The sequence below is a fragment of the Condylura cristata genome, unplaced genomic scaffold (genome assembly GCF_000260355.1).
Source record: "Condylura cristata isolate star-nosed mole 26May11 unplaced genomic scaffold, ConCri1.0 scaffold00002, whole genome shotgun sequence".
Classification (NCBI taxonomy): domain Eukaryota; kingdom Metazoa; phylum Chordata; class Mammalia; order Eulipotyphla; family Talpidae; genus Condylura; species Condylura cristata.
In genome coordinates, this window is record NW_004567103.1 from 16,503,386 (window position 1) to 16,515,885 (window position 12,500).

Here is a 12,500-nt window from a genome sequence, read left to right on the forward strand (position 1 = left end):
TCATTTGTGCAATCATACATTTACTCAAAAATATTTATAGTGCTACCACATCCCAAACATTACTCTAGGCATGCAGAATCTACAAATGGACAACACTTAAAAATTCTTGCCCTCAGGACATTACAATAGATTCTTTAATATATCATCAAACCAAGAAAATTATAAACCCAATTTTCATAAGTGAAGATTTTTTTCCTGACTAACGAAGGTACAAATGTGAGTATATGCATATACTACAAAAAAATGCAAAAATGATCTTACTTTTAGCACCAAGGCATAATTACTACTAACACTTTGGTTAATATCTCATTCTCTCAATTTTTACGAAATTGGAATCATATTTTAGTATTAACCCTCCATTTATCATTTAAAATTACTTCATTTTAACATTGTTTAGTCTGTTTGAAAGTAAGATAATTGCCACATATTTTATTTGACACTCAGCTGTTTCACCAGCAACACCATACTGACAAAGAAAACAGGAGTCATGAAGCAAGCTACACAATGCACGTGGCTGCTGAACAAGCAAGATCCTGGTCTTTGAATCAACAAAATAATCATACAACATCAGTTATGCAGGGTAGGAGAAAAAAGAAAAAAAGGATGGTGAAACTGTGCTTATTTCATCTAAGCCTTCAAGGGGACATGAGTCTGCTGACCGGACATTTTTTTTATCTGACCTGGTGTTATAATCAAAGTCATATCCTGGATCCCCAGCCATGGTGCCAGTCTTTTGGAAAAGGAACTGATTAGTCTCTGGAGTGCATGGTTACACGTTAGTCAACTGTCCCCTGGGCGTTCCTCATCATACCTAGTGATCTCTCCCAATTTACCAAGGTGATCAAGCATTCTCCTTTTGCTTAATTTGAAAGAAGCCTTGTAAGGTCTTGTATCCTACATTCTTTTAGGTCATATAACTTGACCAGGCTGTTCTGACCTTTTACTGGTGGGCAGACTGCACTGAATCAAAATGGTGACCCTTTAAGTCTAATAAACCCCCATTCAGCTACTTTTCTTTTCCCTATATTATCAATGCTATGGATATAATTTCTATCTGTAAATCTGTCCTTTATTGGTTATATCCTTAAGGCACAGGTCCAGAAGTGTAAGTATATGTTTCAGATAAAATTAGTATTTAACAATAAATACAATTCCTCGTCACAGGCACCTCTTCAAAAATGTTATGTGAATTTATACACCTGCCAGTCCTATGGTACTGTGTGCAAGATGTTTGTTAGTGTGTACATAAAAATATACTTAAAATAATACATCCAGAAACTGTTTCTTTTAAACACTGGAGTGTCTATTTTATGACAGACACAGGTTTAGCTCTTTTATCACCGAAGGATGATAGATAAACTTCTCTCCCTTGTGGAGTTTGCCTTTTAGCCTGAGGACACCATGAACAATAAACAACATATTGTATCCATAAGTTAAAACAACTAAGGAAAGAAAAATGTTGCTAATTTATGTAGAAAAGGTATTGCTATATTTTTTTAAATTGACTAGGTTAAACTTCTTTGTACTTCCACTTTTTCTGAATTATATATTTTTGCCTCTGGACCATTTTCCCAATGCTGTGATACTAGTTCACCTTAATAATATTGCTTAGCTGGAAATGTAAGAATGGTGAATTACTGAGTTGGAAAATATGGCAAGGTGGTACGGAATCTAGGATCATAGAGAGTATAGAATTTTTTTGACTTCATGGAAATAACTAGAACCATGACCTTATTATGTACAGCAATTTTTATAAAGTAATTAATATTTCAAACTAATACAATGAGACATTTCATAAAACCCAATCAACTAGGCTTAATAAAAAAACCTAATTAACAAGAGCATATTTGGTGTAGCTAAACAAGAGTATCGGAACAAAAGTATCTGAACACCTCGTTAAAGATTTACAACAGGAACACAGCAAAGGCATCACAGCAATACAATCTAAACCTAGATGTACTCACAGAGGCAAAGCTTCAGATACTGTATATCACTCACTCTGTACACAGAAACATTCCAGGAAAGAATGGCCAATAAATGGGGTAGGCAGGATCAGTGAGGTAAATGTGGGATACATAAATAAGGACAAGGCATAGAGGATAGAGGGGGGAAAAACACATCTTAAAACTATTTCTTAAAGTACATAATCATTATCATTTCTTCATATTGACATGGTACAAATGGAGAGCAAAGCACCTTTACTGGCAGTGGTTTTCAAACCTGACGATATATATATTAAGATCACCAGAGAGATTTTTAAATATGCCGATACGACTGGACCTCAGTCCCAAATCATGTAAGTAATAAAGTTTGAGTACTTAATCTGGCACTGGCATTTATATTAAAACTTTCCATGTGAAATAAAGTCAAGAATGAAAATCCTGACTTTCTCCAAAGTCAACTCTATTGCATCCTTTCACGTGAACCTAGATGAATGACCTTCTTCACAAACTTTCTAAGCCATAATTTCCCATCTGGAAGACACAACCAAAATCACACTCTATTCAGAGGCTGCCATGAGGGTTAAGTGAAATAATCTTTCATTACATGTTTGGCACTTAACCACACTCAATAAATATTAGCTATTTCTGTGGATACTATTACTATTTCTGCAATTAGTAGCCTATGTTAACATCAACCAGTTAGTATATTCATTATGAATTATTTCATATTATATTTATTATAAAACATTATATATTACTCAAATCCCAGGTTTAATATTCTTCTGAGTTACTGATTAGGAAAAACGAGTGTATGATGATCTTGCCTATCAGAATTGCAGCCCCACATCCAGTTAGTCACTGGCTATCTAAACCTGCCCCAGTAGTAATGGTATAAGGGATTTTGGTTTCATTAATCAGACAGTATCTTGCTGTTTATATCCAAAGGATAAAAGGTAAATCCCTCCATTTCAGTAATAAATCAGCTAGGCACCCCCTATATCAAGCCCCGATGAGAAACCAAAGAATTGATATAATATCCATTTGGCTTCATTTGACATGAGCTTCCTTGGACATTATGATTTTTCCTAGATTATGGATCCATGCCATTGAACTCTTGTCTACTTCTCTATCTCTTTTTTCCTTTGATTAATATTCATGGAATTACACATGCCAATTTTGAGTCTGACTTTCAATTTATTCACTCAAGCATTCACTCAACATTTGAGCATCTGTCTATGCCAGGTAGTATGCTAGCTACAAATCCACAAATTTAAGTAGAATATACTCTCCTTCCATTCCAAGGACTCTCAGTCTCATAAAGGAATAGTATATAGTAAAAAAAAAAAAAAAAGCACATCACAAAGAAAAATCTGCATAGAAATACACAGAATATGTTAATGTGAAGAAATAACAAAACTTGTTTATGTAATTTGATGAAGCTTTCAAGATATCTAAAAAGCACATGACTTACTGTGAAATGGAAAGGCAATTGTTATTTTGATATTTTCAATTTGCCCTTTGAAAAGGACCTACGTAGGTAAAGTGCTAATATATGCCTAAAACACACATCTTTTAGAGCGCCTACTAATAATGTTATTCAATGGGCTTAGTAAATGGAGGTAAGTTTGCAAGGAAGAGAAATATTATTTTGTACTGTACCTTTCTTTACTATTTGAATATTTCACCATGTGTATATATTACTTTTCCTTTAAGTTTTTCAAATAAGCAACGTGAAGAAACTGCCCAATACATATTAAGTGTTGTTCATGTGTAGTTAGTATTTTCAAAACTTTTTCATTCTTTTTATTGAAGTAATGTTGATTTCCATTGTTTGTATTTTGGTATAGGACCCCCCACACACCCCTTCCAGTGCTGTTACCATAGCACTCCCACCACCAAAGCACACAGAGTCCACCATCACAGTCCATTGTGCTTCCTCCCCATTTTGAGTTTCCTGCTGCCTCTGCTGTTCTCCCTCCAAATGACTCAGTTCGACAGTCTGCTTTCAAGGGCTAGTTTTTGAGGCTGGCTTTATCTGACCCTTTGCCTGGTTTTATGTATTCCACATGTAAGTGATACTATCTGGTATTTGCTTTCATTTTTCTGACTTACTTTGTTTAACATAATCCATTCCAGTTCCATCCATGTTGCTGTAATTGACATGAGTTTATCTTTTCTGAATAGTATTCCACTGTGCATATATACTAGATATTCAGATCTTAAATGAATATGCTATCATAAAAAAAAACTAGCTTTAAATGACTGAAATAAACAAATTTAGTAGGTAGCAGAACTCTGTAGAATTCTTTTACATATTACAGTTTTCCTTGTAGTGGAGTTTAAAAGATTGGGTTTCTGAAGAACAGAATATGAACACAAATGATACTTTAAGCCACTTGCAGTCCTGACCTTCAAACATCTCAGCATGGGTCACTATTTTTCGTCACAGGACACATTAACTTTGGAATATGCCCCAGACAGCGTAGCTATCAGATGGATGTCCATACTCCTACATCACAGAATGGAGGAGAAGAACACACAAGAGTCACACTACCCACAAGACAAAAATGAACCTGTGCTGTGAAAACACTTGGGACTTATCTCTTAGAGCAGCTAATGTTTTTTTTATAATAACAAATGATAATTAGGGACCATATTTCTTATTTTTTTAATACAAAGTTAAAATTAAATCTTTCAAAATAGATTTTAATAAACACCACAAACAGCACATTAAAATCTATTTTAAGCATTTTTTTTCTCTTTGTCTTAAATGCCCACATGGAGAGAATGTACCAGAAATGGTAGTTTTCTTCAAAATTATATGCCCTCATTATTTCCTACATTACTCAAGTAGTCCAGTGCTTGCTGACAAGTTTCACAGATCAACACCTAGGGATACTGACAGCTGACATTATCAGCAAGACTTGATTGAACTAATTGACATTAACAGTGTAGGACAATGATAATGAGCCAGGGAAAGTGTTCCTTACTTATTTATATATTTGTACAATCTTGACCTTTATGTTTGTTTGCATTATTATGATCTTAGATGTAGGAAACAGAACTATACTTTCAAATTCAGGTTTTCACATGTATTTAAGCATTTTTTATCTAATATTGATGAAGTATATAATTATGCTTTAAGTGTCTACAATATATGATTATATTAAACAAACAATCCTTAAAATATTTTGAAGCTGACAGTGATCCATTCTTTTTTTTGACCTATGTAGTTTATGCTCAAGCAAAAAGACAAACAAAAACAAACCATGCAATCAATAAACTATCAGTGGGAAACTCCTCTACTTCATTACATTACTGAAGTGTATTGCTGGGCTAAAATCCTTATTTGTTCCCTAAAGTAATAGAAGAGAGATCACACATTCGCTTCAGTTAAAAACATAGAAAATGGGGCCCTCCCTGGTGGCGCAGCGGGCTAAAGCACAGCACTGAGAATCCAAAGCCGCTTCCACATGAGTTCGATTCCCGCCTGCCCCGGAGGTGACCACATGGCGTGGCAGACCTCCCCTGGCCCGCCCACTGCTCCCCTCAGCAGTGTACCTCATCCATCTGCCTGTTCTGTTCCCCGCTCTGTCTCTGATGAAGCCTCTCAACGCCCCTGAGCCTCTGGCCTGTACCCCAGTTCTGTATGCACAAATAAATAAATCTTTAAAAAAAAAAAACATAGAAAATGATAAAATGCTTTAAACTTTCTGTTAGCATGTACAGATTTTACATGAAAAGAATTAATATTTTAAGAACCAATTTAAGCTAAAATAATTTAATGCTTGCCTCTCCCTGGTGGCGCAGTGGGTTAAAGCACAGCATTAAGAAGCTGACGCCACTTTCCCATGAGTTCCATCCCCGCCTGCCCCAGAGGTGACCACATGGCGCAGCAGACCTCTCCTGACCCGCCCGATGCTCCACTCAGCAGTGTACTTCATCGATCTGTCTGTTCTGCTCCCCACTATGTCTCTGGTGAATCCTATCACCCTCCACATCTCTGGCCTGTACCCCAGTTCTGTATGAATAAATAAATCTTTAAAAAAAATAACTTTTGGCCCTCCCTGGTGGCGCAGCAGGTTAAAGCACAGCACTAAGAAGCTGAAACCACTTCCACATGAGTTCGATCCCAGCCTGCCCCGGAGGTGACCACATGGCGCGGCAGACCTCTCCTGACCCGCCCGCTGCTCCCCTCAGCAGTGTACTTCGTCAGTCTGCCTGTTCTGCTCCCCACTCTGTCTCTGGTGAAGCCTCTCACCGCCCCTGAGTCTCTGGCCTGTACCCCAGTTCTGTATGCACAAATGAATAAATCTTTAAAAAATAATAATAATTTAATGCCTTTCCCAATGTCATAGATTTTTCTAGACTAAGAATCTCAAGTTAAAAGCCAAGTTTGTTTGATTCCAAAACTCAACTCCATAGTATAGCTTCGCAAAATTCTCTCATCAAAGTCTGTTGTATTAAACGTTTTTGTTCTTTTTTAGGTGGGTTACTTAAAATTTTTAAAAACATGAAATCTTTTTTTTCTTAATGACTCAAAAATCATTATGAATACTACCATCATGTAATACAACTTTGCTATTATTTAGTTTTTGTCTCCTTCTAATTATAACTACAGCTATATCTGCCCTTAACTTGATCCCTCTTTCCTGCTGTTTCTAATCTGCTATAGACCAAATGTCACAACCAAGCCTATTAAGAACATTATCTTAACTCTGCTAATAATGTTCAGCATAGCCTTCCACTCAGGAGCACAATGATCTTTAACAAAGGTCTCTGTCTCTTTTGAGATCCCTACATGACTAGCTTCCATTGGCATGCAAGCACCCATTTTTGATGACTGGTATCTTCCGAAGACTCAATAGGAAGTATTCAGTAAAACTGATTGTAAAAATTGGCTTACCAATTTAGGAAGAGAAAAATCAAATATGGCAAAAATTTAAACACAAAGAATAGTCAAGTAAATATTTATGTCATCTTGAAAGATGGAAGCCACAGCATTAAGAAAGAACTCATGAATTTTTAAAAAGTTATATAATTATATAAACTCCCTGTCAGAAAAGGAAAAAACTCAAGAAAATGCAAGCATGTAAAAGTAATAATATAATTGTACATAATGAGATTTTAAAATCAGTCATCAAAACCTGAAGCTCTTTAGAAGAAAAATGTACTGAGACAATGAAACAAGTCATTCATTAAGTAGTCAATAAACATGTATAGAGGTTCAATCACACTAATAATGATGAATACAATTTAAAATGAGATGTTATCCATTTGAAAATTAGTTAACTGTAAATTTTAATAAGAATATTGGTGTGATGTGTTAAAAAGGTACTCATACCACAAGTCATAAAAAAGTGATACAAACTTTCTAGAAAATTGGCAATCTGTTATCACAATGCTTTTAAAATGACCCAATACCTTCTATCTGTTAATCAATTTCTAAAATTATATAGAAAGAAAATATTCAGGACAATGTGCTAGGATGTAATACAATGATAACTATGGATCATTCCTTTTTTATTGTTAAGTACTAAGAGAACCGAAATTCCAGAGAAAATGGATTAGCTAATTGAATTATAGAATATCATGCATCTTGGTGATAGAATATTCTTAAGCTTTAATAATTATAGTCCCAAAGAATACTTATGAACATTAATGAATGCCCACATAAAATAGAGGAAATATAAGTTTTTCTGCACAAAGATACTCAAATTTCAAACTGGTATAGACAGGACAAGACATATTGAGAAGTTTGAGAAGTATCATTTTCTCTATTCATTAACCAATCAAGATAATCCTATTGCTGTTTGTAAACTCTAAGTAAATTTACTGTTTCAATAATACTATGATTCCTCCTAAATTTACAATTATCATGACAGTTTTAATTATGTCTAAAAGCAATGAATGAAGAATATGTCCTTCTCTTGCCTATAACTTTTCTGAGAAATGGGGAAAATAGTCCAATTCATTTGCATTTCCTTGGCTAAAATTTCCTTTCTGGAAGACAAGAACTAGCTAGTGATTTCTGATCACCAAACACATTTCTGGAAGGCATCCAGCTGGCATAGGTCCTCCTACTGACACAAAGAACATGCCACTCGGTTGCTTATCCTTCTATTTCTCTGGAACCAACATAGTAGCTCCCTACACTCTCTAGGAGCCTAAAGCAGATGCTGATCAAAATCCCAGAAGGGTCAATGAGTTAATGAGGTCACTCATACAGCTGTTTTATGCATAGCTATGAAAATGTAGGTGTTAAATTTTACAGCAATTTTAAAAATCAGGTCCGTACATTATTGAAAGATTATTGAAAGGAAGTGGTTATAAAACCTCTTTAGATTTTATTTCAAACAATAATGTAAGCAATAAGTCAAAAGATGACAAAAATCAAAGAATCAGACATTTATAAGTAAAGGGCATATCTACTTCAGTTTGTAAAGTAAGCCAATCTTTATTAGCAGTTTTATCTGAAGATGAATGAAGATTTTTCTATGCACTTATTAATTCTCCTCCTTAGCAGCATGTAAGCTAAAATTAACAGAAGTGGAAGTTTCAATGACCTTTAGATTATATCTACTTTACTATAATTTTCATTTAAAATAAATAATTGTGTAATCTCTATGAAGCAGAGAACAAGAACAAGTTATAAAAAGGTTAAATTTGCCTGAAGATTTATCTGTCCAGCTAAAAATTGCTGAATTTGGTAACTTGTCTAGTTGCATTCACTGCCTAATATATTTTCTAATTGGAGAACGTCCAAAATGAGGAAAAGCGTGCATTTTTGTAATTGAAATTACAGTATTTAGCTCTGTTATCTTATCCTGACTTCATGGTATTAAATTGATAATTGTAATTTAATAAAAGTATTAAATTGCCCAATCATTCAATTTGATTAACATTGTGATATAATAACAGAAATAGTTTAAAAGGATCTATTATATATTACATGTAAAATATCTTGGACAATAAATTATAACTTTTCTTTTACATAATTCACAAAAGTATCACAAACTCAAAAATATTCAAACAGGGTAAATGGGATGGAGAAAAAGATAAAAGAAAGCACATGAAGGTCCAGAAAGTGTGCCATAATGATGACATGGGTGGACATTTCTGTCAGTAACAAGGAGTGAGGAAGCGCTAAACAATGTTTTAATACTAGTCAATAAACAAAGCAGTTTTTGAAAATGGTAGTCATGTTTTCAACAGATCACTAAACCCACAACAATTTACATTTTCACCTAGCCTATTTATTTCATTACTCTGACTAAATGCCAAGTGGTTTCTGATTAGCTTGTGGATAGATAGCATGAGTAATTATCGACAGACATCTCTCCTCACTAGTTTAATATGCTTCCATTTCTCAAAGATAACACAAAAATTGTTATAACAACTGTTATAAAAATGTATCTTTACTTGCATAAGTGTCCAAGGGCACAAGACTTAGTATTTTCTCCATTGATTGGTATCTGTTTGCTTTATATTTTCAGATATAAATGCAAACCTAAGTTTAAAGTGATATCCTCTTTTAGAGTTGAACATTCTAATCTCTGGATATTTATAAAGATGACAGCTCTCTAGCCTTTTCACATAACTTTATGAGACACCATAGAAAATTAGGAACTCCCACTCTGAATTACTTAAGGTATTATCCATTAATATAACTTTTATAACATTTATCTCCATTTTGTTAACACACATTTCAATGATCCCTCTTATTCTTGAATAAGGTTGTCACAATCTTTAAGTATGGCATGTGGAAGAGGATCAGATATTCAAAAGCCAGACCTCAGGAAGGAAATTAAAATAAATTAAGTAGGAATTAGAAAATATGCTTTTTATACATTTAATACACAAATTCTTCTTTAGAACATAGAAATACATTCTCTTTTACTTATAAGTATCATTAAAATTCTTTATCCCACATAACCCCTTTTTGGTAGAAACAAGAATACTAGACAAAATTAACTTTTCTTTAAATGCTACTATAAGAAAAAAAAGCAGAATCATGAATATTAGTTTCAATAAATACAAAATTGGAAAAGCAATGATTACAGAAGACTGGGGAATGCCCACTACATCTTGCATCAATCCACACTTGCCAATAAGTTTCAATCAATAAGGAAAATGTAATGTGACTATATGAATATTAGTCCAATGTTAAAAGATAGTATTTTGATTTCATTTGTTCGTCTTTTTCTAGTTCCTTAAGATGAGAGACCATATGAGGATATATGACCTCTGATAGAGTAAAATATTATCTTTGACTATAGGAATTCCACACCATCCCCAGAGTCTATCAGTTCTTAAAACTGGTCATGGATATCATAAGGTATCTAAGCTAAGAAGTAAGTTTTAAAATTTGTACAACAAAACAGCTCTGCATCCTATTTATTTGCTATGGAACTCACTATCAACACATACATTAACAAGTGGAATCCAAAATTTTAGTATTTTTAATCATCTATCAAAGTTTCATTTGTGACAGATCGTAGATAATATTTTTTCTTCTTTCCAGGCATTATCACTCAGAGCTCACAAATACACTTTTCTTTCCACATTTCCCATCTAATCTGATGTCAACTGCGTCTATACCTGACTTACTCTACTGTATATTTTCTTATTCAATATAATTCTATCTGGCTGTTCCATATCCGCCTCACTGTTTTAACATAATTTTTTTCTTATTTTTTACCCAAATCAGTTGCATTTTTTGAGTCCATAATTATAATTAATGGCATTATTGTTCACTTGCAGAAATTTACTTCATTACAATATTTCTTGAATCATGTTTTTAGAAGTTATATCTCTGCAGTTATTTGCTCCTTAATATAGTTATCCATTATTTTCCACAAGAGATTACTATAATATCCCATGACTCCTGGCTTAAAATATCTCACAAAGTGGCATTATTAGAAGGCATTTATAATCATGTATCATTCTTCTATGACTCCCTATCATTCTCAGGATAAAGTTTAAACTCATATGATTGGTCTGCAAGGTCACCTAGAGGGGGTAACCTCAGCTTTTCTCAAACTTTAGATTCCATGGCTTCCTTAAATATATGTCCATGTTGCAATACCTCACAATTTGGGCCACACCTGTTACTGATAGAGAAATATACTTACTACAGAATATTGTAATTGTGTCACTACATAGTCCTTCCAGTCAACTATGAGCTACTATTAGACAAATATAGCATATTAAACACTTCTGTTCTTTACTAGAGTATATCATCCATAAAAGCTACTCTCTAAGTGCCTATTTAGTGAACAAATAGTCCTTCCCCAAATCAAAGCATTGTTCATATTTCACTCATAAAACAGGGCAAATATAATTCTCTAAGGCAGAAATGCTACAAAAATAACCTTATTACTTATGCTGGTTCACAGATTTAGTTAGGACTTTTAGTTCCCTAATTCAATCACTAAGTGGTAAATCCTATATAAGACTGGCTAGAGATATTATTCATTTTTGCACTATGAAATGATAGAGTGTTAAAGATTTACTGACTCTGAAAAAATGCATCTACTGATTTATAATGGCCAAAAATGCTCTGTAAATATGATTTCCAGAGCTGCTGTACATTTATATTTTAATAATACCTTTCTGAAATTCTGATTCAGTTTCTATATTTGACTTCTAGCCATGCACACAAATGCCAAATTTACTATATATTCCTAACAAATTCCAAGTCTAGGTAACAATAACTCAAGATAACTTGTGTTTCAAAGATTTCAACTATTTATCTTGTGGTTAAAATTAATTTAATCACTTTGCCAAAAGCAATTTTCATTCCTGTTTGAATGTTTGAAAAATTTTCAAGCATATGCAAGGCAATGAAACACATTTCAAAGTATAAACTGCAAATGTTTCAAGAACAATGATGCACAGGACAGCATCTCAAAATATTTCCCCCAAAATAATATGGAAGAATACAAAGAAAACAAAATCAAAAAAGTCAGAAATTCGGCATAATCTGCCCAAACTTAAAAACAATTTTAAGTAAATAGAAAAATACCAAATTCTAACATGTAATTTCTTACATTTCCATCATACTGCAAGCCTTGATAGCTGGGTAAAAGTGAGAGAAATGAGGAGGGCCAATGAAGCATACCTTCGGACCTCTATTAAAAATAAACTACTTAGGCCCTCCCTGGTGGCACATCAGGTTAAGGCAAAGCACTGAGAAGCTAGGGCCACTTCCGCATGAGTTCGATTCCTGCCTGCCCCAGAGGTGACCAAATGGCGTGGCAGGCCTCTCCTGGCCCGCCCACTGCTACCCTCAGCAGTGTACTTCGTTGATCTGCCTGTTCTGTTCTTCTGCTCCCCACTCTGTCTCTGGTGAAGCCTCTCGCTGCCCCTGAGCCTCTGGCCTCATTTCTGCCTTAGTTCTGTATGCACAAATAAATAGATCGTTTAAAAAAATAAATAAATAAATACTTATTAAAAAATGTTTTAAGGCCCTCCCTGGTGGCGCAGCGGGTTAAAGCACAGTACTGAGAATCTGAAGCCACTTCCGCATGAGTTCGATTCCCGCCTGCAGCCTGC

The 12,500-nt window shown here is 34.2% G+C and overlaps 1 protein-coding gene across 1 annotated transcript in view; it reads right to left on the reverse strand.

Annotated features, from left to right (window-relative positions):
- Positions 1 to 12,500, reverse strand: part of SPAG16 (sperm associated antigen 16) — a 678,503-nt gene that overhangs the window by 591,064 nt on the left and 74,939 nt on the right. The gene's annotated exons all lie outside the window — the stretch shown is intronic.